We start from the raw sequence: 22,766 nt of genomic DNA, 5'->3' as shown, positions 1-22,766 counted from the left end.
GATTTTGCCCTGTTGGTTTTACAGTTTTTATGCTGCCCTGGATTTTGATATACTTGGGATATAATTTCTTGGGATAATTTTTGTGATAGTACAAATATAGATTTAGCTGAGAAAGCAGAGATCCTTTTCCCCCACTAATAAATATTCTTTGGGGTGATATCTGTAATATGAAAATGCAAGAATTTTTTGTGGTTGGTTGTTAGTTTTAAAAAGTAGCAAAAAGCACTCTCCCAGTTTAATAAACCTATGAAAAAGTTCTGTTTTGAACATACATCAAAATTCATGCATTCACAGGTATTTGAAGTATATAAGTTTAAATATCCATTAAAAAAGAAATATTTTATCAGTCAGGTCTCTTAAAGACAGCCAAAGAGGTTTCCTGACACGTAGGGAAAAAAATCCTCCATTTCTAGAACCATTAGGGAAACTCTCTGCTTAATGACGACTGCTCTGGAAAGCTGTTAAAGATTCTGAAAGGAGTTTACCTTAAAAACCACTCTGTGATAGCAAATATAGCAGCACAATTTTGAGTATGTAAAGGTAGCTATGATTAATAATTTACATAGTTTTGATATGTATTCTACTCTTTTTATTTCCAGTGCACTCTTGCTGGTAGTGGCAAGAAAGAAGTTAAGGATACCAAGAAAAATAGCTCATTTAGACATTGCCAATCTCTCTAAAAAAAAAAAAATAGAGAAATGTTTATACTGTTGCAAGGAAAATAAAAGTTATTAATTAACAGTTTTAAAAGTTTTTACCTCATTTCAGAATTGACTTGAAAGAGTAATAAAACACAAGAGCTTACTGTGTTTTGAGTACAATCATTTATGCTTATTGTCAAAAACTTACAAGTACTGGAGAGGGGATGTCTTGGCTGCAATAATCTGCAAATCCATGCTTGAGTGAACCCAGGAGACCAAGGAACTGAAATAGTGAACCAGGTGTATTAACAATGACAGGCCATCAAAGAGCAACACATTTATTATGTGTCAGTTTTTGGCCATCTGAATAAGATGCTGAATGTTAAAACTACATTGAGATTTAGGCTCATGCTGTGAATATGAGAGTCATAAATAAGTCTCTACTGACAGTGGTTGTCTGGTATGTCACAAAAATGAAGGGCTGGTCCCAGGGAGAAAAGCAGGGAGCCTGCAGAGCTATGTGAGGTCCTGTCTTTGCTGCTGTGCAGCACTACCGTGGTAACTCACCTGGTAGGGGTGAAATCTGTGGATAATATAGTTGGTCGGGCTGATGTTTGTCCTGTTGGAGGAAAAGGCATGAAAATGTATAAAATTCTTAGAATTTATATTTTATTTCATCTAATCTGTTGCAAAATGTGGGCTGAGTTAGAATGGTAGGAAGTGATGCTGGTAAACAGTGGCTAAAATCATTACTTCTCACTACTTCTGTCAAATGACAACAATGGGTTGTTCATCCCTGCTCATTTCCAAAATCAGTCTGTAAAAATTACTCTGCATACTTGCTCTCTGAACAATGAGATTCAGCCATGAGTTTTAGGTTTCAACGCCAGTGAAACAGAAATTTCTAAATGAGACTGAGTGACTCAATAGTACTATGTGTGCAAGTTACAAATGACCTTGAGAATGTGAATGGCATGCTAGAACTGTTGGATACTGCTTTTTAGATAATGACTCTTTTCTTCTTCCTGAATAGCACCTTCCAAAATTAAATTGCTCCCTGGTTAGTGTATTGACAGAACACTTTTATATGTTTAAAGCTGAGAACAGCTAATATGTATAACAGAATTCATTTAATAATTTAACTAAATAATTATATCCTCAAGAAACAGCCTGATGTGATGATATGCCAAAGTCAACAAAAAGAACTTTTAAAATCTGCAGTGATTTAATTAAATAAGCTCATTTATTACTTGCATATAGAGATCCTATTATTTATAATTAACTTTCCAAATAATGTATTTTGCAGCCCTTCAATTTCCTCTATATCATTCTGCCTCATTGATAAGTCCAGTCGCATTTGATGGCCAGAATCTGGCATTTAAATATGACCACAGTAGACAGAACAATCATTCTTTAAAGAACTTATTCTGAATGACATATTTAAAAGTCTTAAAATCAGTGCCAACAGTCACTTTTGCCTATAGTTGATCTAGCCATTTTGAGGCCAAACACACTCTATTATTATTTACTGTATTCTGATTAATTTTATCCACAGCTTAAGGAGAACTAAACTCTCTGGATGCCTTCTCATAGGAAGCAATAGCCTGGAAACCCTACAGATAACAGAAAAAAATTCTGGTTTTAATGGTAACTGTCAGTGAAGGAGTAAATTCTTTTTAAGTGATTTAAATTTGTATCAAAGACCACATACAATCTCTTATTTTATCATCACTCCATATCACTATCTAGATTCTGCTCTGCTTCCAACTCAGTTGTCAATCTTTCCTTCTGACATTCCTGAGAAATACTCAGGAATGTCAGAAGAATAATGTAAAGGAGATTTTGTGACTCTTGTACTTTTAGTGTCTCTGTTCACTCAGCCTCTTCTGAAGCATGGAAAGTGATATGTGCTTCTTTCTCATAAGGAGAGTTCAGTAAAACACCTGTAAAACTTGCATGAAAGGTTATAGTACATGAGAATTGAATCTCTCCTTATCAAATTGCCTTTATCCTGCTTCCTCCAGGTATATCCATCACAATTTTTCCTACTGTTTGGTTTCATGACGTAGCCTAATTCTCTGTTGTCAATTCACTTCCAAAAGGCAAGAATGGGTGAAAGAGAAAAGAGACAGGAGAAGGGCATACAGGAAAGTGGAAGCTGCTCTGGAGACAGTGTTTCTCCCTTTCGCCCTCATTATGCACCAGATCGCTACTGAAATTATTAAAAGTAGATCCTGGGTTTGTTTCTGATTAATGTTTCTTTTTGCCTTAATGGCCTTATGGCCATATAAACTTAATATTCAGTGTTCTTAAAATGCTGATGTTAAGTGTTTCAAGAAATGCATGTTAAGGGCTTTAAGAAATATACGTTTTCAGGAGGAAATATAGAATGCAGAGGAGAACAAGTTAAACACAGTCTTTAATAGCTGGGCTCAAGGTACAAGTCCTACACCAAAAGTCATGGTTTTGCCCAGAGGTACATTTCCATACCTTAATCAAAGAATAAGCAAGTATATGGCTGGTATGGATGCCTGGATGCTTCTGCCAGCAACTGTTGTCTCAAGAACTCAGTCCTTTTCATCAGAATTGTTACTCTCCAGTTAAGTAGAATACAGGGTGCTGGTGGGCCTTTGTGAGTGGTTCCTCCCTATTATATGGCTTCTATTTTTGCTTAGTTGTGGTTTTAGGCACAACACTCCTGTTGACATCTTGGTTACCTGTTTTGTGTGGGATTGAGCCACAAAGTGGTTACCATACATTAATATTATTAGAGCGAGTATTCAGTTGCATTTGCTTAGAAATCTAACACTTTTTTTCTAAACTGAAACCACTTTTAAATTAACATTGTAGTATTTTTTATTCTACGTCTCTGCCCAAAGGTATATTCATTTCCTCTAGGTGTATCTGATAGCAATCCTTTGCTGGGTGTGATGAGGTGCTTTTGTAAATGTGGGTCCACTGATTGTACTGACATTAAAAAGAAGCAGAAGAAGTCATGCTGTTTTGACTGCCTAATCAAAAAATATTGGCATACTGGCTGCAGAAAAGCTTTCTGCTAACAAACAAATAAATAGTCTAACTGAATTGGGAAAAATAGTAGTGATTTAAAGGTTCAGCTTCACTGAAGTACAATAAGTCTCTTGGAAGTGATGGAGCAATCTTGTGAGACCTAAATCTTATCTGTGATGCCTTCTATTCAGATATTTAGTGCATGAAATACTCATCTTGTCAGAATCATGATGGATTCTATGATTTTTATGTAGAATGTTGCTGTAAGGAGCTGTATTTTTTGACTGTCAGGTGAAAGTGTGGTATATAAGCAAACTGATTTTGTAAAGGAACATCTGTTTGCTTTATAGGGCCTTATTCCAGTAAAGCCTCTACAAAGTCATAAAAAGAGATTAATTTGGGGTAAAGCTCATTCCTCTTAATACAGCCCAAAGGCAATAATTAAACTTTTCCAAATGAAAAGAAATTCACTTAGAATAGTTATGGTAAATGAAACATCCAGATGTGGATGAACGTGTTGGATGTGGCAAATGAGACTTGGCCAGGTTAAAATTGTACTGATACAAACCTTTACATCAAAGTTTGATCCAATCTTTCTCATATTTTTTGTTTAGAAAATGGATTCACCTTTTACTCTGTGTCTTGAAATGTCTTCTATTTCTAAGCAAACACACTGGAGACAGTTGTGCTTATTGGACAACTCTTTGGGGCTTTCACATTTGTTGAGAGTCTTATGAACTTGCACAAGCTATGTGGTATCTCCATATTCAGTTGACGCTCACACATACACTGAACAACAAGTTTTCAATTACTGTAATTTCCATTACACTGTCAGACTGTGAAAAAAATGCTGTAGATTTAAATGTGGGCAACGAATGAAGTGTATGATCCAGACTCCAGTGAAGTCAGTGGTATTTTTTTATTTGGGAAGGCAATTTTCAGTTAATTCAGGCCATGTGTGAAAAGCAGATGTGAAAGTTAAATAGAAATTGTTACTTTAAGGTATTGATAACTTGTTTTCACTGAATCCCATGTCAATGAACTCTACCACAGTTCCCAAGTACTTGCATGATTGCCTTTGTTTATCACTCTGGTGTTACTATTTCTCACATTTTCCATATGATAATGAGATAATGAAAAATAATCCCTCATGTGGACCATATGTAACATAAAAGTTGTACTAAAACAGTCCTGTTAAATTAAAATTACTGTTACATTACCAGACACCAGATATTATGCCTTTGTAGCAAATGGGAAACCAACTCTGTTATTGCATATAGTCCACTTTTTGTTGATGACAGTAGTAAAATGCATTCAGAACCATATGAACCTCTGACCTCAAGCCTAAGGCATGTGACCAGTATGCCAACCTGCTGTTTTCTAGAAATTAAGTGTGTGGTAAATCCCTGAAGCATTTCACATCCACCATTTCTTTTGACAGTCTTTCACAGGACTTCACTGATTAATTATCAGACTGAGTATGCCTGAACTAAATCATTAATTTTGTCTGAAAAGGCATAATTCCAAACCACTTCCTCTAGCAAGATGATATTGCCTGCATTATTAAATACTTTCCCTAGTGCCTGTCATACATAAACCCTCTGCTCCCTAAGCACCGATCCCTTCTATTTACCTGCCCTTCATGGATAGAGACAGTAAACTAAGATGAGATTTTGTAATTCAGGTGTCCTTTGATGAACAATTTGTTTATCCGAATCTAGAAGAACAGTAAAAGATGAAATTTGGATACTTTGATGGTTTTTATTGTGTTAGAAGTGTTCATACTTAGCTTTTTGAATACAATTTTTTGCAGAATTTAGCAAGTTCCCCATTTTCCCTGAAGGAGCTCCCAGGCCTCTTAACTGCAGCCCGACAATGATGAAGTGAGTAGGAAGAATGGAGACATACTGAAGAGAGAGGGAGTTAAAATGTACTTATTTTTTCCTATAAAAATCATAGCATGTTAGGGGCTTTTGGCAAATAGTTTGTTTTCATTTTAAAGTATAAATACAGGTTTTGTTCTATTGTCATACAGAGACCTTAATTTATCTGGTGTGATTTTACATGAAGCAATAAACTGCTGAGGCCTTTTTTATGAGCATGTTGTCAGACTAATATAAACTTTTACATTCAATAGAAGAAATAAGGATCCTGAGCCTTATTAATTTAGGGAGTGTTCCCTGACCAATAGTTTGCCTGAAAGGATCCATATTATTTAGTGGACAATGTAAAGCAGTACAGGATATGCAGTCATGGCATATGTAACCCTTTAGAAGTGCAGTGTGCATGTTTTTAATCCCTTAGTTATAAACACCAAATCCTGAGTGAAACGTGGAAGGCAAGAAGAAGACTGCAATTTCTAAAAACAAAGAGAGCTTTAGTTTGCAAGATAATATACTTTTTCTGGGGTGAATGTCTTTTTAATAACTTTTCATGCAGCACAGAAATCTGAATTAAGACCATTAAGACCTTTCTTTCAGTTTTATCCAGGGGACACTTGCTCTCAGTCACAAGGACTTCTATGGAAATCAGGCACAAATGGATTGAAGGTCTGTGAGATAATCCTCCTCAATTAGAGTTATTAATTATTTTGCACTGTTTTTACATTGCTGTCAGTAAAACTTTTTATTAATTTTTAATTAATAAATTTTAATTATTAGAATGTTATTTATTTTGCCTTCTTTAAGGTAGACATGGATTGACTAGATTTGATTGAAACTATAGATTGGGCAGCAAAACCAAGCAGTCTGATGGCTGAGTAGGCAGGAATCCTCCTTGGCTTTTAAATTCTATATTGTTTGCAGTGCTGGCTTTTGGAAACATCCCCTCTGCTACTTTAAGTGTGCAAATGGCAGACATTGAAAACTGGTACTACCAGAGCAGGGAACATGAAATCTCTTGACAACAAAAGTGAACTTTTTCAGAGCAGAAGTAGCCCTTAAAAAGATCCTAAAATGCTGCCATGAATGTAATAATCCTTTAAATGTGATGAATAATACAAATAGCCAGTAACATATTCATCTAGACTACCTAGGAAATAAAAAGGGCATTTCATAAAAATGGAGATTCTTATAAGTAAGGGACATCACATGAAGACAGCAGAAGAGAGACTCCAAGTAAGAGTGGGTTGAGGAAGTTTATTTGACAGAGAAACAGAAGAGCTCATGCCAAAGATAGGGAGAGCTGAAGAGCTAGATGAAGTTAAACTGATCCCAGCTAACCTTTGAGTTTAGTTAACCTCTAAATGAAAATTATCTGTATCTGTCTCAGAAAGTCTGCAAACTAAAATTATCAGAAGCTGTGAGATTGCTTTGCAAATATACTTAAATGGCTCTGCTACTCTGCTACTGCTCAAGCATTCAGTTTTAGCCACTGTTGTATATTATAATGGCCTAAAATGGCTTCTACTGCAAGCCTTTGGTTTGTATGAACTTCACTGAGATAATTCAGTGGGGAAAAAAAGAAGTTAAGTTTTATCAGTCAGTCATGGTGAAAAACATAACAAGATTAACCCATATTTAATTGTATCTTTTGAAGAAAGATTTTTTTCCCGATAAAAAGGCTATCAAGAAGAACACTTAAGATTATCAAGATGTTTGGTGTACTGTGTACACTATTGTGCACATTATATGACCACATAACTACATGGAATATTTTTCAACCCATAGTCTTAGTATATTGCAGAAATTAGCTGGAAATCTGTAGTTGAGTTTGAGATGGCTCTGACACTATTGCCAGGTTAAAATGAGGAACATGTTCAACTTGGATACATGTATTTTATATTTTTAATTTTTTTTGTTATTTTAATATTGTTTTATAAAAAAAGTAAAGATCAGACCAGAAAAGAAGGGTTATCATTGTGGGAGGTTCCTGGTATGGGCAATTGGAAGGTGCAGCTGGCAGTGGCAGAGCATTCTTTAAAACCTAAACGGTTTTCCACATGCAACACATGTTGATTTACAAGCACAGGCACAAAAAGTAGTGTGATTAAGGAATTTATTTTCATTCATTGTACCCTGTAGGCAAATGTCTTCAATATTTAACCAAGAGATCAATGAAAACAAATTGTTCACTGACAACCAGCTAGTTACTTTGCTTCAGGTGAAATACTGCTCTAAGTACTTTACCATTATGAAGACAGTTCTCTCTCTTTATTTTCCATTACTTCCTGCATTTCTTCTCCTCCCTATTTTTATTACCTCTCCTTCAACAGTCTCCTTACAAGATAAAACTGGAACTGTGTGGAAATACAAACCAGCTGGTTGCTAGAGTTATATATCAGTCAAGTTCCAGTAGGGAGCTGTGTGTTTCAGTTTCATGCACACTGATAACTGTAATTCCAAAATGAAGTGTAGGGCCCAGAGTGTACAAAAGTAGTTCAGGATGATCTGCGTGCAGTGTCCCCAGCTGTCCCCAGTGCTATTTCACTTGTGTGACAGCATTTTATTCTTTGCTGGGCTAAGAATTTCCCAAGGATCACTACTAGCCAGTACTGGAGAGGGCACAGCTCCTGTAAAAACGATGTCAGCATTTCCAAGGAGGTAATTGTTCCTTCTCAGAGCCATAGGTCAAGTCCAATACTCTGTATGATTTTTTTCATAGAATGTAGGTAACGATGAGAGACTCCTCTCTTGTCATATCCTCTCCTTGCTATGGGAAATGTGACAGTAGTTGTGAAATTCTTTAAATAGCTATCAAGCTGGGACACAGTACATTTCAAAGTTGCTATATTCCTTAGAAACTAACCATCTTTTTATCTGTTGTGCCCTCGTGGCTTGCCAAGTGGCAACACATTGTCAGCTAACAGAATTCTCCATGAGAATTGTTTGGGCAGTGATTTTTTCTGAGGGTCATAGACAAGGAGCTTTTGTTCCTTTTAAGCCATATTTATAAAATCTGAAGAAGCTGACCCATGTGGTAGGCTATCAGCTTTCAACATCACACGAGTATTGAGAACATCTAGCATTCTACATTATTGCTTTTGTTAAGAAACGGCCTCCTTTGTTCAGCTCCCATATGCCAATTGCTGGTACTAAATCCTAGTAGAATGACAAATCATTCTTCTTAAGGAGTAAATGCATTTTCCATCTATCTTCAACAGTTACTCCTTCAGGTGCAAACAAGAAAACAACTGAGAAACAGTTTCACATTAATAAAAAATTGTATTTAAATATAAACTGTTTCTGACTGCCCTCTATAGATATTCTGCCCTGTCCTAGAAGCTTTTCTGTTTTCTGGGATTCTATAGTGCTTTGTTCTCTACAAACACAAAAGCAAAATGTATTTCGTGTAGCACCTTTTCAAAAAAATCTCTAGTCATTATTTGTCTAAGTATGCTCCTTGCTTAGTTACTAGAAATCTAAGTGCTCTAATAAAAATTGAGTTCTCAAAATGTTTATAGAGAAAGTTTTGCAGAAGTTCCTTATTTTCAGATACTTTTCTTGCTTTTATGAAATATGACTTCAGAGAAAGTGTCATTACCAGAATTGGTAGCATTAATTTAGAAGCATTAAATAAAAGTGGAAAAAAATAATATTGTGCTGCTAAAAAATCTTAAATGGGCTCTGAAGGCATGTCTTGAAATAGGGAAGGATACTAGTAAATTATTTTTTAAAATTAAATATTTATTTTCAGATTTCGTTATGCATTGCAAATATTTTTCCCTTAAATTAAATGTTGCACTTCCATTTATTTTAATAGCTCGGTATTCCATCCTTTTGATTATTTAGGAAATGCCATCCTAATAGCAGGATAAAACAGAATTGGTCAAACAGATCTTTAAGGGAAGATATAAATCAACATGAAAATTTTGAAAGCAAGAAAATTGTGGCAGTTCAGATACACTGAGGTTTTGTCTCTATGTGCTGTGTGTGTTGCTCAGTTTTCAGTCTGTCATTGATGGAAATTTCTAATTGCTGTCACCATCTGGAATGCCTATACCTACTAATAATCATGTAAGAAGGGTGGTTTTGGGTCAGTCAGATGTTCGTCTAGTCTGGTATCCTGTCTTTGTGGCAAATGCTTAGGGAATGATCTTCCAGGGATGAGGCATCCAGAACTTTTCTGAGCAACCTGTCCCTTTGCCTCAGAACCCTCTGAGAAAAGAGTTTCTTCCCAACATCTAATCTGAATCTCTCTTCTTTTAGTTTAAGACCAGTGATAGACTCTTGTCCTATCACTATCTGCTTGAGTAAAAAGTCCCTCTCCTTCTGTTTTGTAAGCCCCTTTTAGGTACTGTAAGGCTGCTCTAAGGTCTCTGGATTCTTTAGCTCAGGTTGAACAACCACAGGTCTCAAGCCTTCTTCATAGGAGAGGTGTTCCAGCTCCCTGACCATCTTCATGGCCTTCCACTGCACTTATTTTAACAGGCCTTTCTTGGCTGAGAAATCCAGGCCTTGATGCAGTACTCTGGGTGTGGTCTCCAAAAGGCAGAGTAGAGTCTAATTTCTCATATAGACCAGAAACATTATATAAAATAGAATAGATACAGATTATATAATTCTCCTCATAAATTCCTAATCCGGGATATATTTGCTGGTATATCCGGGTATATTTGCTCCTATTATTGTGTCTCTGAAATCCATCCATTAATCACAATTTCACAAAGCTGGTTTTCCTGTTTTATGCAGCTGTAACTCCACAACATTGTGTCCCAAACCTATTTTCTATAAAAAGGTAGGTTAAGCATTACTCACTTTCCAGATTTTCTGGTCTTGATTCAAATAAACTTAACTTTATTATCTCAAAAGGATAGTCTATGCATACCTTTCACTTTAGGTTTTCCCATTTGTGTTTAGTTCCCCTTATTCCTATTAGTGTTGTATTGTCATGACATAGTTCCAGTCGATTGTTTGCAGGCTGTTAGTCTGAACACTAGACAGAATGTATATTTGACAGCAACCAACTGGGCTAGTAATTCATAATTTGTTGAAAGCAATGGACACAGGGCATTAGGAGATTGTAAATGAAGTGCTGGTGTAACAGTAATTGCAGACTCAGCAGTACTGCCAGATTAAGGACTAAAGTTGACTTTAAAGTCTGTTTCAGTGGTTTATGTATTTCAGCTAGGGTAGCTTGCAGTTGAATAAAACCTGCCGTGGAAGTCGTAAACTCAAATACCAATTTTCTTCTGAAAAGAGTTCAGACAAGAACTGAGAACACAGCAATCATTAGAGAAGTTCATTCTGCCAGATATGGTTAGGTAATTAATCAAACATATGCATTTTCAGCTTCCAAGGGTTTATTTTTTGAATTAGTTACATTTTGTTTTTATGATATATGACCAATGAAATAGTGCTTTCTAGTATTTTATGAAGCTGTCAAGCAACAGCCACTCCCCATATATCTATAAAATATGTTGCAGATTGGTGTGAGACTATAACCAGATGAACAGTTAAACTTTGAAATTAGTTCTGGGTCCTCATATGAGTAGCTCCAAGTGACTACTCTTAATAATATCCTTCAGTCTTTCAGGTGACACTGAAGCTTGGTCTCCTAAAGGGTCATGGCAGGTGAAAGCAAAAGAGGGAAATAACAGAGCCTATAAAAATTCAAATGGATATTAAATGAAGTTTTCAGCAGTGTTGCGGCTGTATTTCTTAGACTATCAGATTACTTTATGGGCCTTCACTCACTTCATTTGGAGCTTTCTCTGTGTTCCAAATTCAGAAGTTGAAAAAGAGGTTACTGGCCCATCAGCACAGCAAATGGATTGTAATTGCTTCAGCCCCCAAAGGTAATAACATTTTCCTTCAAGTGACAGGTCTGCATAGTCTTGTGGTAACCAAGGTCACCTGAAAAACTTTAATCCTGTCTAAATACCTCGCTATGAGAAAGGAAGCCCTGTACTTAGGAAGACCTTTCTTTCTTTATTAAAACCTCTGGTGTTCAACATTAAATTCTATTCAGTTCAGATTTGCCTGTAGTGTATTTATCTTCCAGTACTGTATGCCTGTGCCTACTATTATCTATTAATTTTTTTTCAGAAAATTAGTAAAAGAACAGATTTGCTGTTGAATGTTAATGTTACTTTATGAGATGTAATGCAGTGTCATCCTCTGGATTATGCTTTGTCTTTTCAAGATCTCCTATCTGTGTCTGTGTTGTTCATTTTACAGATGTGTTATTGAATTTCTATGTACAGATAGAATTACAGAATCAAAGAATGGTCTCGGTTGGAAGGGACTTTACATATCATCCATCTCCAACCACCCTGCCTTGGGCAAGGACACCTTTGATTAGACAGGATGCTCAGAGCTCCAGGAAACCTGGCCTTGAACACTTCGAGGGCTGGGGCATCCACAACTTCTCTAGGCATATAATATTCTACTTTAATAGTGAACCATGCTAAAGCTAAATGGAACAAACTGGCAATAATTTCTCCCTGGGCTCAGACCTCTTTAGTTGCAATCTCAAGTGTTGGCATTCACCATGATGGGATTTGCTCCTCAGAGGTTGTAACACAAAATAGAAAGTGTTACAGGCAATATTAGTATTATCATTTCTTGACCCGAGCAGCACAACATTCAAGCCTATTTCATTATAAGGAGAAATTGGATGTGTTTCCTTGATGTCACTTTATTTATAGAATCTGTATTCCTGAACATGGGATGAATTAAATAGAGGCATCTTGTGTTTATAACCTCAAGACTTTTTCCACTAGCTTGTGATACAGAACACTCTTACTGTAGTTTCTGAGGTTGCATTGATGATACTAAGCACTTTATGGGAGCTCAGATTTGATTGGTCTTGAAATGCTCAATCCCAGTACACTGCTGCATGAAGGGAGCTTTATTTAGATAGACAAACTTGAATTCTGTGAATGAAAAAACTAACTTTGTGATAGATTTTATTAATAACTTTTCTTGGTTAGCTATACCAAGCTAAGTACTCAATTATCTGTGGTAAGAATGTACTAACTGGCAAAGTCCCAGCAACCTCTGTCTTCCTTTCAGCTGGGATAGAGCTCATTTCCTTCTCAGTAGCTGGTACAGTACTTTGTTTTGGATTCAGTATAATGTTAATAACAAACACCCTGATGCTTTGGTTGGTGTTTAGTAGTACTTGACCCAAATCAAGGACTTTTAAGGGTCTCGTGCTCTGCCAGTGAGGAGGTGGACAAGAATCTGGAAGGGAAAATAGCTGGGATAGCTGACCCGAAAAGACCGAAGGGATAACCCACACTGTAAAGTGTCATGCCCAGTGTAAACTGAAGTCCCCTGAAATGGGCCTGACTTGGGGGTGAGCTGCTCATTTGGCAGCAAGCAGGTTGTGAGCAATTTTATCATGCATCACTTGTTAGCTTTTATCTCTCTCTCCCTCCCTCTTCTTTTTTATTAAAAATATTGGGTTTTTTTTTACTATTATTATGTTTTACTTTGTTTCTGTTATTAAGCTGTTCTTATGTCATCCCACAAGTTTTACCTTTTTTTCCCTGATTCTCCTCCCCATCCCACTGAGAGGCAGGGGGGAGTGGGCAAGCAGTCATGTTGTTAGTTGGTGGCTTTCATGCTGAAATTCTTCAATAGAGCCTGTTTGACACTCCTTTCCCTCTGTCATTCTCCACTACCTCCCTCTTTCTGTTAGTCTGCATTGCTGTATGCTTTTCTCTCTTTCACTTAAGTGTGTTCTATCTTAAATGGACAATACTGTGTGCTGAGGGTAGTTTGGATTCTTGATAGAAATAGCATACAATTTTTGATATTTTCAACCTGAAGGAAATGAGGGGGAGTGCAGGTGAAAAATTGTTATTTATACTCAGTATTTTTTCTATAAATTAAATAAAGAGTAGGTGGGATAGGTATTACAGCAGCTAGTTTTAAGTGGGTTATTCAAACTAGAAGTCAAAATTTCTATCAAAATGGAAGTGGGGAAAAAATAAGTGTGGGAATTCCCAATCACTCTCAAGGTTGCTGTTTTTCAGAAGCTGTTTTAGAATCTGAAACTTGATGAAATCTGTGTTGTGGGTTTACCCCACTGGTAATGAGACCTGTAGTCAGGTGGCTTTGGTTCTCTTTTGGACTGGAATTGTAGAATTGGAGGTCTTGGAAAAATCAGTACTCTTCAGAAACCTGGATTGCTTGGGACTTTATATTTAACAGAATGGTGCAAGAATTCCATACTCTGAGCACCAGTGTGTGGATCCCTGCTTTACTACGGCTGCCCTTGGGAGGACTGCATAAATCTCTTGCAAAGGAATACTCATAGTGCACCTAAGGGAATTTGACAGCTTTCTTATCCAGAGCATATAAATAAACTACAGCCAACCAGACTGTAGAAAGGTGTTCACTCTTCAGAGATGTATAATTCACACGCCTTCTCAATCTATCTAATTGATAAATGGTACAAAACACTTTTCTTATTTTCCAGGTAAAAAGGAATGAATGAGCAGTTTCTCAAAATGAAAATCCTTGAATTTGGTCTTTGTTTCTTGTCCAGTTCCCACTTAACTTTGAAAGCTCTTCTGTGATACTTTTGTTTACTTTATGTCAAGTTACATGTGTTCCAAAAAGTTTGATTTCTCTCTGCTACGTAGCTGTGAGAATTCTTCTTGGTACTGTGTCCTTATATGTTGCATGGAGTACTGGGTAAATTACAATTAAAGTTCTTCCCACCATGTGGACAGCTTCTAAACTCTGTTACCTGACACAGACTTGTGTTCAATCAATAAAGTTGAAGCACATGTAGATTATCAGCAAATCTGTCAATTTACAGTCTTCACTTAGTATTATGACTCCTTATGCTGCATACACTAGATTTAGACAACAGAGGAACCTGTGCTTAAAAGCTGCTAGACTGTAACTGTATGTTACTGGTTTTGAGTGGGGAAGGAGAAGAAGCAACCCTGAAAATCCTCCAAAGCCTGAAAAATAACTAAATTCTCCTGTCTTTGTCCCTATGACATTAGTCTTTGTTGTTGATATAAACTTTTCAGATTTCTGCATTCAGTTTCATGGCTGTTTAATGCAAACCATGATTTAAGTGTGCCCTGTGGAATAGCAGGACTTGTCTACAAGGGAGAATTGCTGAAAACAAAAATATATATTAGTCTATGTAATTTGTTTTAAGTTCTCGCTTTATCCTAGCCCCTTTCATAGGTAATTGTAGAGCACACATCCAATATGCATAGCAGAGAACTGCCTAGAAATGGAAGCAATGACATGGATGTAGCTGTGCCCCGTTTAGGTTGAGCTGGTTCATAGCTCTTTGTTGTGTCATGCTCATGTGCCAGCTTTGCTGGAGATAGCTGCAGGCTGGCTGTGCTGTGTGCTGCTGAAGGCTCTTTGCATGCTTGTCAGTAAAAGAGTATGTAATCTTGCTTAGATTAAATTAGGGCTGTTAAACAGGGAATTCTCACAAAGCATGTTGTGCATTGTGTGTTTCACAGAGGTTAGTGTGCAATGTAGTCTCTCTTTGTGGGCATATCATCAGCCTTCAGGATAGAGAATGTATGTCCCTCCTTCCCTCTCCAGATTACCTGAAGGCATTTCTGGGACCAGGGGCTAGAAAAATGTTAAATTTTAAATTCACATCATCTCCCACTAGAGTGCTGCAGCTGTTGAACAGTTAAGAAACATTTGTATGGTGGCAGGAGAGTATCTTATTCCTCTGTTTGTTTAGTATCCATGCAAAAAATGATTGCTTGTGTTCTTTATGTGTTAATGACACTGCACAAACGATACTTTATGATGCACTTGGGTGCAATAATTTAACTGGATGGTTGAATACAATTTAAATATGGAAAAAGAAGGGACTAATGGAGTATCCTCAAGGACTAGCTAATGTCTTTATTTATAATTATGTCATGCTATCTAAATTTGAGATTTGTCTTTGCCACAAACATTTTGTTGAAATGTAGCATTTTATATTTAAGTATAAAAGGACCTCAGTATTTTCTCTGTGGAAATATGTTATTTATATTCATGTTTGGGTTGGGTTTTTTTATCTTTTAATCTGTAACCTACCATCAATTCAAATGGCTCCTGACAGTGGGTTCTGAGAGTGCTTTTAGTAGGTACTACTTCTCTGCTTAGAAGAACCCTACAGAAAAAATAAGAATATAAACCTAAGCACATTTAGAGAGGAAAGAAACAATGGAGAAAAAAAAAAAATCAATATTTTATATGCAAGGGGCAAAAATGGCTTAGCCTGGGAACAGTAGTCTATGAATATGATCTGAGCTCAAAGGGTGACTGTCTAGCTTAACCTGCTTCATGTCACCTTTCCTGCTCCCCATCTGCTAAACTTCATCTGTCAGGAGTGAAATGTCTTGAGTGCTCTGTTGGATGATCTTGTGAAGGGGCAGGTTCTTTTCTGAGGCTCCATCCCCTCACTCTTCTAGGGTAAAGGTTCAGGTAATTCCTTAAGGCTTGCTAGTGCCAGTAGTATTGCACCTTTTCAACAACAGCTAACTTCTGTAATTTTGCCTTGTGGAAGTCTCACTGCACGACCTGTTTGGGATTTCTGAGCCTCACCTATTGATGCAAAACTTAATGTGAGTCACTGTGTTCAGAGGAAGAGAACCAGTGCTGGGTAGGAATGTTAAATGTTGGCCTCTATGGTGGACATTCCTTTCTCTTCTGTGAAGTTTAAGTGGCCACATTTTGGGGATTCACAAATAATAACCCAAATAATTTGCAGGTGAATATCTTTCTAACAACTGTAAGATATTCACCTAGAATACCAGCTGGACAAAAGTACCAAGAACAGTGGAAAACTCCTTATTTCTTAAGGATTAACTGCATCATTATAGACAAAGCTTTTTTCATCTTTTCCTGAAAGAATATATGGTCTGGGACATCTAGAACATGCACCTTTTGTCAAAGAGCAATGAACCAAATATGCATGTTATAGCCCCAAGGAATAAATGCTGCCCTGGAGGAATGTTTTTTAAATTTAAATGCATTTTATTTGGAACTCTCCCTAGGTGCTTTCATAGAAACTTATATTCATATGCAGTGACATCTAGTAGTTTTCCTGATATTCTTAATCAATATGCTTGTCAGCTACTAGTTAAATAATCATCTTGGACATAATTACATTTTTTTAATCTACAGTCTGCTGGGCTTGTTTCTATTGCTCTTTTGTCTGCTTTTATTCATTATAGGGAATTTAAATACCCTATTTAGTGAGAATATAATACTAATTTCCTTTGTATCTGCAAAAGCAGTCATCTTAAAGAAGTCATTAGGTTTCATGTTAACTTTTAATGTGGTATGTGTATATGAACTATTCTGATACATCTGAAGTTTGCATATGATATTTCTATGTTGCCAGTCCTGTCACTGACTAGCAATGTAGCCATGCATTTACAGTTCCAGAGAAACATCTCAGTTTTCTGAGGTTTTGTGGGTTCTTCCTGTGAAGTAGTTTCAATCTTGCAGTGCTCTATTGATTATTCTAGATCCTTTTTCAACTAATATCAAATATTACAGCACTCCAGTTTGGAGTTGCAGTCCCTTTGCTTCCTAATACTGCTTCACTGAACTTTTGAGCACTGCAATACTTTTTTTCTTTCCTCCTTGAAGAGTTGGAGGCATTAGACATTTATCACTTACTTTTCTGTACCTTATCCTTCCAGCCCTCACTGGGCACTCTGGAACATGAGCTGGCCTAATGAACTGCAGCAAGAGCATCTGTGACTCAATAGACAATCTGCTTAATAAGTGTTTATTGATTTAAATTACAGATTATACACATGCATGAGATGGTGAAATAAATTAAATTAGAGCTGGTTATGCATCTGTCTACACTGAAGAGAAGGGGCAGACACTGATCTCTTCTCTGTGGTGACCAGTGGCAGGACCTGAGGGAATTGCCTGAAGTGTGTCAGGCAAGGTTTAGGTTGGATATTAAAAAAAGGTTCTTCACCCAAAGAGTGGTTGGGCACTGGAACAGCTCCCCAGAGGAGTGGTCACAGCACCAACCTGACAGAGTTCAAGAAGTGTCTGGACAACCCTCTCAGGTGCATGGTGTAATTCTTTGAGATGTCCTGAGCAGGGCTGGGAGATGGACTCAATGATCCTTGCAGGTCCCTTAGAGCTCAGCATATTCTGTGGTAAGTCTAAAAATTATGGCAATATTTAAAGGAAGGTAAAAGGATCAACTGCTTGAGGGAGCAGGAGGTTTCTGAATTTACCCCCCAAATGCTGAATAAAGTTTTTCAGGTGCTTACTTTTTGTACATTTTATACATTTACCTTATGGGCTATTGCTGCAGACCACAGCTGATGCAAGTCTAGAAGTAAAGGCACTTGCTGTATGGCCGAGCAGTACGTTTGGCTTTGTGTCTCTGATTTTTGACATATTTCTATGGCCTTATTTTATGAGAAATTAATTTTTCTCTTCCTCAGTTAGCTGTTGACTTCATTCAACTATTAGAGGTACAGTACATGTAGCTATCCTAAAAACTTGCTTATATATTTTGTGCAGTATTACTTTTCCATATTATTGTTCTTGGCCTTTATGCTTTTTCCCTCAAATCTACAGTTTAGAGGTTGTTCAGCTAGAGAGGATGTTCATAAGAAAAGTACATCTGAAAGCTCCACTTTTTAAATCACTACCTTTGTGATTTGATAATTTCTGGCTATTACTGCCAATAACTTCTTTGTGACTGCTGTGACTATTTGAAATAATAAAAAAGACAATCAGACACAATTTACCTTTATGACTTAGTTTGTCTGTTTCAGAAGTTCTGTTCCAAATAGAAGCTGTATTTATTGCAGTGTGTGTAGATAGCAGTATTCATTTGTATCAATTTTATGAAGTAGCCAAAATGAACTGATTTTGCTGATTGATATGTTCTGCCATATAACACAGTGGATCATGCTTATAGTTGTGCTAACAAATGGAAATAGGTTTGTAGTTTCATTTCTGTGGTATTTTGTAAAACTATCTTAACCCCAGAGTCCAGTTAAGCAATCTGTGAGATCACATTTTCGGGTGATGATTAAATATTTCAGGATGTAGATTTCTGCTTTTTTCATTTCAGGGGCCTGGTACAGATTTTACAGAGCTAAAGTCTTGAACAAGTGTTTATGTCTGAAAAGCTTCCTATCAGTTTTTTCCCCACTTGTGAACTCATTCTGTGGTTTACTAGCCTCGAGGTATTCTCTAAGAGGGAATAAAAGGGATTTTAGGATGCTCAGTGATGACTGATGTGTGATATCCATTCTTACTTACTGTTCAGATTGATTCTCTTTAGAAGGTTCAGAGATTTGACCTAGACATAAAGAAGCCAAATCTCAGCAAGTTGAGATGTGAAATACATGGTCATAAGTGTTTCCTTCTAACTGGCTTCAGAGTTAGTGTAGGCAGGTCAATCAGAGCAGTGTAGCTCTACCCAGTCATGCACTTACCAAGCTTATATGCCCCACTCAGGCCTGGGGGTGTTGCTATTAGCCACCTCCAAGTGGCATGGGTACACCTCAAGTGTTGGCCCAAGGATGAAGATGTAGCCAATTAGATTTTTTTGAGCTGCCAGAACTGCCCAAATGGAGTTGATTGTGGTTTTAGTTTTTCTCAATAGAGATAACCAAGAGCCAGCAGGTTTTGGAGGTGGGAGATGAGGGCTATGTGAGAAGCCATGGTGAGATACTTGATGTGGTTCTATCTGATCATGTTTCTCTCTTCTGCATGTGCTGTCCAGCTGAGAGTACTGGTGAGCTTGAACACTGAGCTGGGTAAAAGAGCTGGTCTAACTGAAGTGCAACCATGTTAGCTCCTATCCCTACTCTTTTATATTTGGATCATGTGAAGTTTTATGTTTTACTAAAAAATTAAGTTTCACTGTCTGATTTATCAAGCATTGGCACAGGCTGATGGTGGGGAAGCTGGCAGAAGAGCGTGCAGGCAAGAAAACAAGAAAGAGCAATGACTGGCTTAATGGTATTGGATGTGTTCTCAGTGTTTTAATGGAGTTGCTTACTTGTCCTGATGCTCCATCTGCTTTCCCTTTTTACAGGTGCGAATCTCAATAACTTCTCATAATTATTTTATATTTGGGTTTATTAGATTTGGTTTTGTCATATAGCCTTGCACTGACTGCAGTCAGAAGAGGTTTTTCTTCAATCCTCATAAATAATTTGCTCTCTCAGTATTTTTGATCTGAATCTCTTGCTTGTGGCTATATTGACTTACTGAATGGTTTATTTCATTTAGTATGTCAAGATAATTATGATGTTAGCAAAAATGGAAGCTTAACAGTCCCTGTTTAGTTGGAGAATTATTGTGTCTATTACTAATTATGCTGTCTGGCTGCTGGGTTTTGGAAATGTCATCTGCGTTCCACTCATCTCCCATTCATAATAGTAAATACTAATAGCAGTTACTATAGAAGGGTTGTTGCATGACTAAATTCATGTTTGCAAATTATTCTGAATTCCTCAGATGCCAGATTGTCTAATGCAACAAGTTATGTTGCTAAGGTTAAGTATCCTCCAATTTCTCTATTATATATTCATGTCCTTTAACAAGAGAAAGAAGCAGAATGAAACACTCATTGATGTTTTTAAGTTCTTCATTGAAGCTAATGTCTTATTAATAGCCTGGAAAAACTTCTTTGCAAATATGAGATTTAGCTCATTTTCCTGCTACTTTTGAAATCTAAAAACTCTACAAAGCAGCTATTACTTCTTCATAAACAGTTTCTGGGATGAATTTGCAGATTTACTCATGTATTATCTTGGACTAGTCCTAGAGATACTATTTCATGAATATGTAAAGCATGCTTGCTGTCTTCTTTTTTATATTGTAGATTCATGGAAAATTCCTAGTTTATTCAGCAAGTGACTTTCTCTGCTATATTCTCTCTATATAACAAATGCTTGTTTCTTTGGAAACTCAGACTTCATTATTGATAGGAAATGAGTCTGCAGTGCAGCATTATTATGCTTTGAAGGCATTAAAGTTAATTTTCAGTTCTTCTGTTCTATTACAATGAATACTGAATTTTTCATTTTTTAATAATTTTCTGACACCATATTTCTCTCTATAATTCATAATTTTGCTTGCCATACCACAGATAATTTTCTATTCAGTTAGCTCCCTCCCTCCTTCTTTATGAGCACGTATGCTAAGTCTGTTTTATACAGGATCTTTAGAACTATGGACAGTTTTGACAGTTTCCCATCTTTTTTACACTCTCTTCAGTTCTCATGACCACATTATACTGATATGTATTTCAGTTTCCTTCTATCATTTTCTCACTTGAAGATTTTTCTAATGGAGTCGGAAATGGAATATCACAAAAAGGCATTTTTAGTTTGAAATTAGCTGTAATCTATGAAAAGAATAAGACAATCTTGCAGCTTAGATAAAGCAGGACTTGAGAAGAATCTGTGTATTACTACAGATAGTAATTTGAGTGTCAGAAATATCTACATGAATTAAGAAACCCTTTAAAGTAAGCTTAACAGAGTTCAGTGGGCAGGAGTGTCATTAATAAACTTGGAAGGGAAAAATGGACAGAAATTTGCACAGAGTTCAAAATATTAATGGAATTTAACTGGGGATGTAAACTCTGTGCAGTAGTTTTTTGAGGAAAATAGCAGCAGTCATGAAAGTAAAATTGTTTTTTAAAATGTTATTAAATAGGCTGCTATAGAGCAGACCAAATATGTTATAGAATGATAAAAAGCCCTGAGGGCATTATTAAAATTGGATTTTAAATAATAGTAGAAATTGTCTTGTTTTTTTGACACCAGTTAAATATAATGATAGAAGAATTGGAGTTCTGCTACAATGGATATTTGCTTCCATGCTTATTTGGCACGCTTAGTTCTAGGTAGATACCTGAAATTAATTCCATGAATAGTGCTGAAAAACTCCACCTGAAATATTGAGATAGAACCAAAAGCAATTGTTGCTCAAGTGTATGGGAAAATTACAGATGGCACCATTCACAAAGGCATCAAGAGAGGAGTGCCTAAAGAATTATGTAGTTTAAGAACAAATACCTCCTAACATCATTAAATTACAACATGCCGTGATTTCCAGTACAAAAGACTGAAAGTTGTTATATATTTTTGAAACAGAAATTGCTTCATAAAACAGACTACCTGGGATAGCAATCTTCTGAAAGCAAGAGTGGGATGGAAATTTCTACAGATATTATCCTTAAAAAAAGGAAAAAAAAGAAGAAAAAAAAAAGATTAGCATAGAAGTGGAAGAAGAAATTTTAACTTGTTGGATGTAGGCAGGAAAAAACCCCAACCCAGCAAAATTGATCTTGATTGGAGAATGTCAATGTTTAATGTGATGCTGCAAGCATTAATAAAACTCAAGTTGTGGGCAGCTAGCCTCCACTTCCCTTCCACGCGGAAGTGTAATTCTACTGGGTGATTTCCTGTGGTTTAATTGCCAGGGTTTGTGAGTGTGATTATGGGGAGATGTTTGAAAGTAGAAGCTTCCTGTCAGCCATTACTCTCCTGTTATGCCTTCTAAGTGTAAAAGAGAAGAGATTATTACCTCACACAGTGAAGTGGACTTCCACATTGCAAACTGAATCCCTTTTGAATGGCTCAGTGACTCCAGAATTGAAATTTCTGCTTTCTATAACTTGCTCACCTGCCTTTTCAGCAAAGGGATTTTGTACATAGGAAATTTCTGTTGAATCTAGTCCTCCTCTGTCACAGGTAAATGCATCATTTAATTCCTTTAATTGATGGGTTATTTTTTTTTTTTTACTTTTTCTGTTGCTGCTGTAGTGCTTCACTCCCGTTATAAGCTTGTTAATTCAAGAATGAGAATGGACAACCTCTTCATTCCCTTGGATGTCATAATGGGAGGGAATGTTCAGGACACAGTGTGTGTGCACTGTGTGTTGTTCAGAACATAGAGGGGAAGTTTGGCTCATGCACTGGAACCTCAAGAAAAATCATTCAGGAAGTCTAAACTGCTGTAAATTATATAGGTGCTTAAGATGGCTACATTAATACTATTTTCAGTTACAAAGATTCCCCTGTTCATTTTGAGACACATTTTTCATTTCACCATTAATATCTTTCTTCTATATTTCATTTCTCATTTTCCCCTTTATTATTTATTCATAGCCTTTATATTTCTATGATTAGCACAGTCTAGAACTTTGTTTTTCTTTTTATCTTGCTCATTTTTATTA

The sequence above is a fragment of the Lonchura striata genome, chromosome 4 (genome assembly GCF_046129695.1).
Source record: "Lonchura striata isolate bLonStr1 chromosome 4, bLonStr1.mat, whole genome shotgun sequence".
NCBI classification, from domain to species: Eukaryota; Metazoa; Chordata; class Aves; order Passeriformes; family Estrildidae; genus Lonchura; species Lonchura striata.
Note: the sequence above shows the minus strand (reverse complement) of the source record.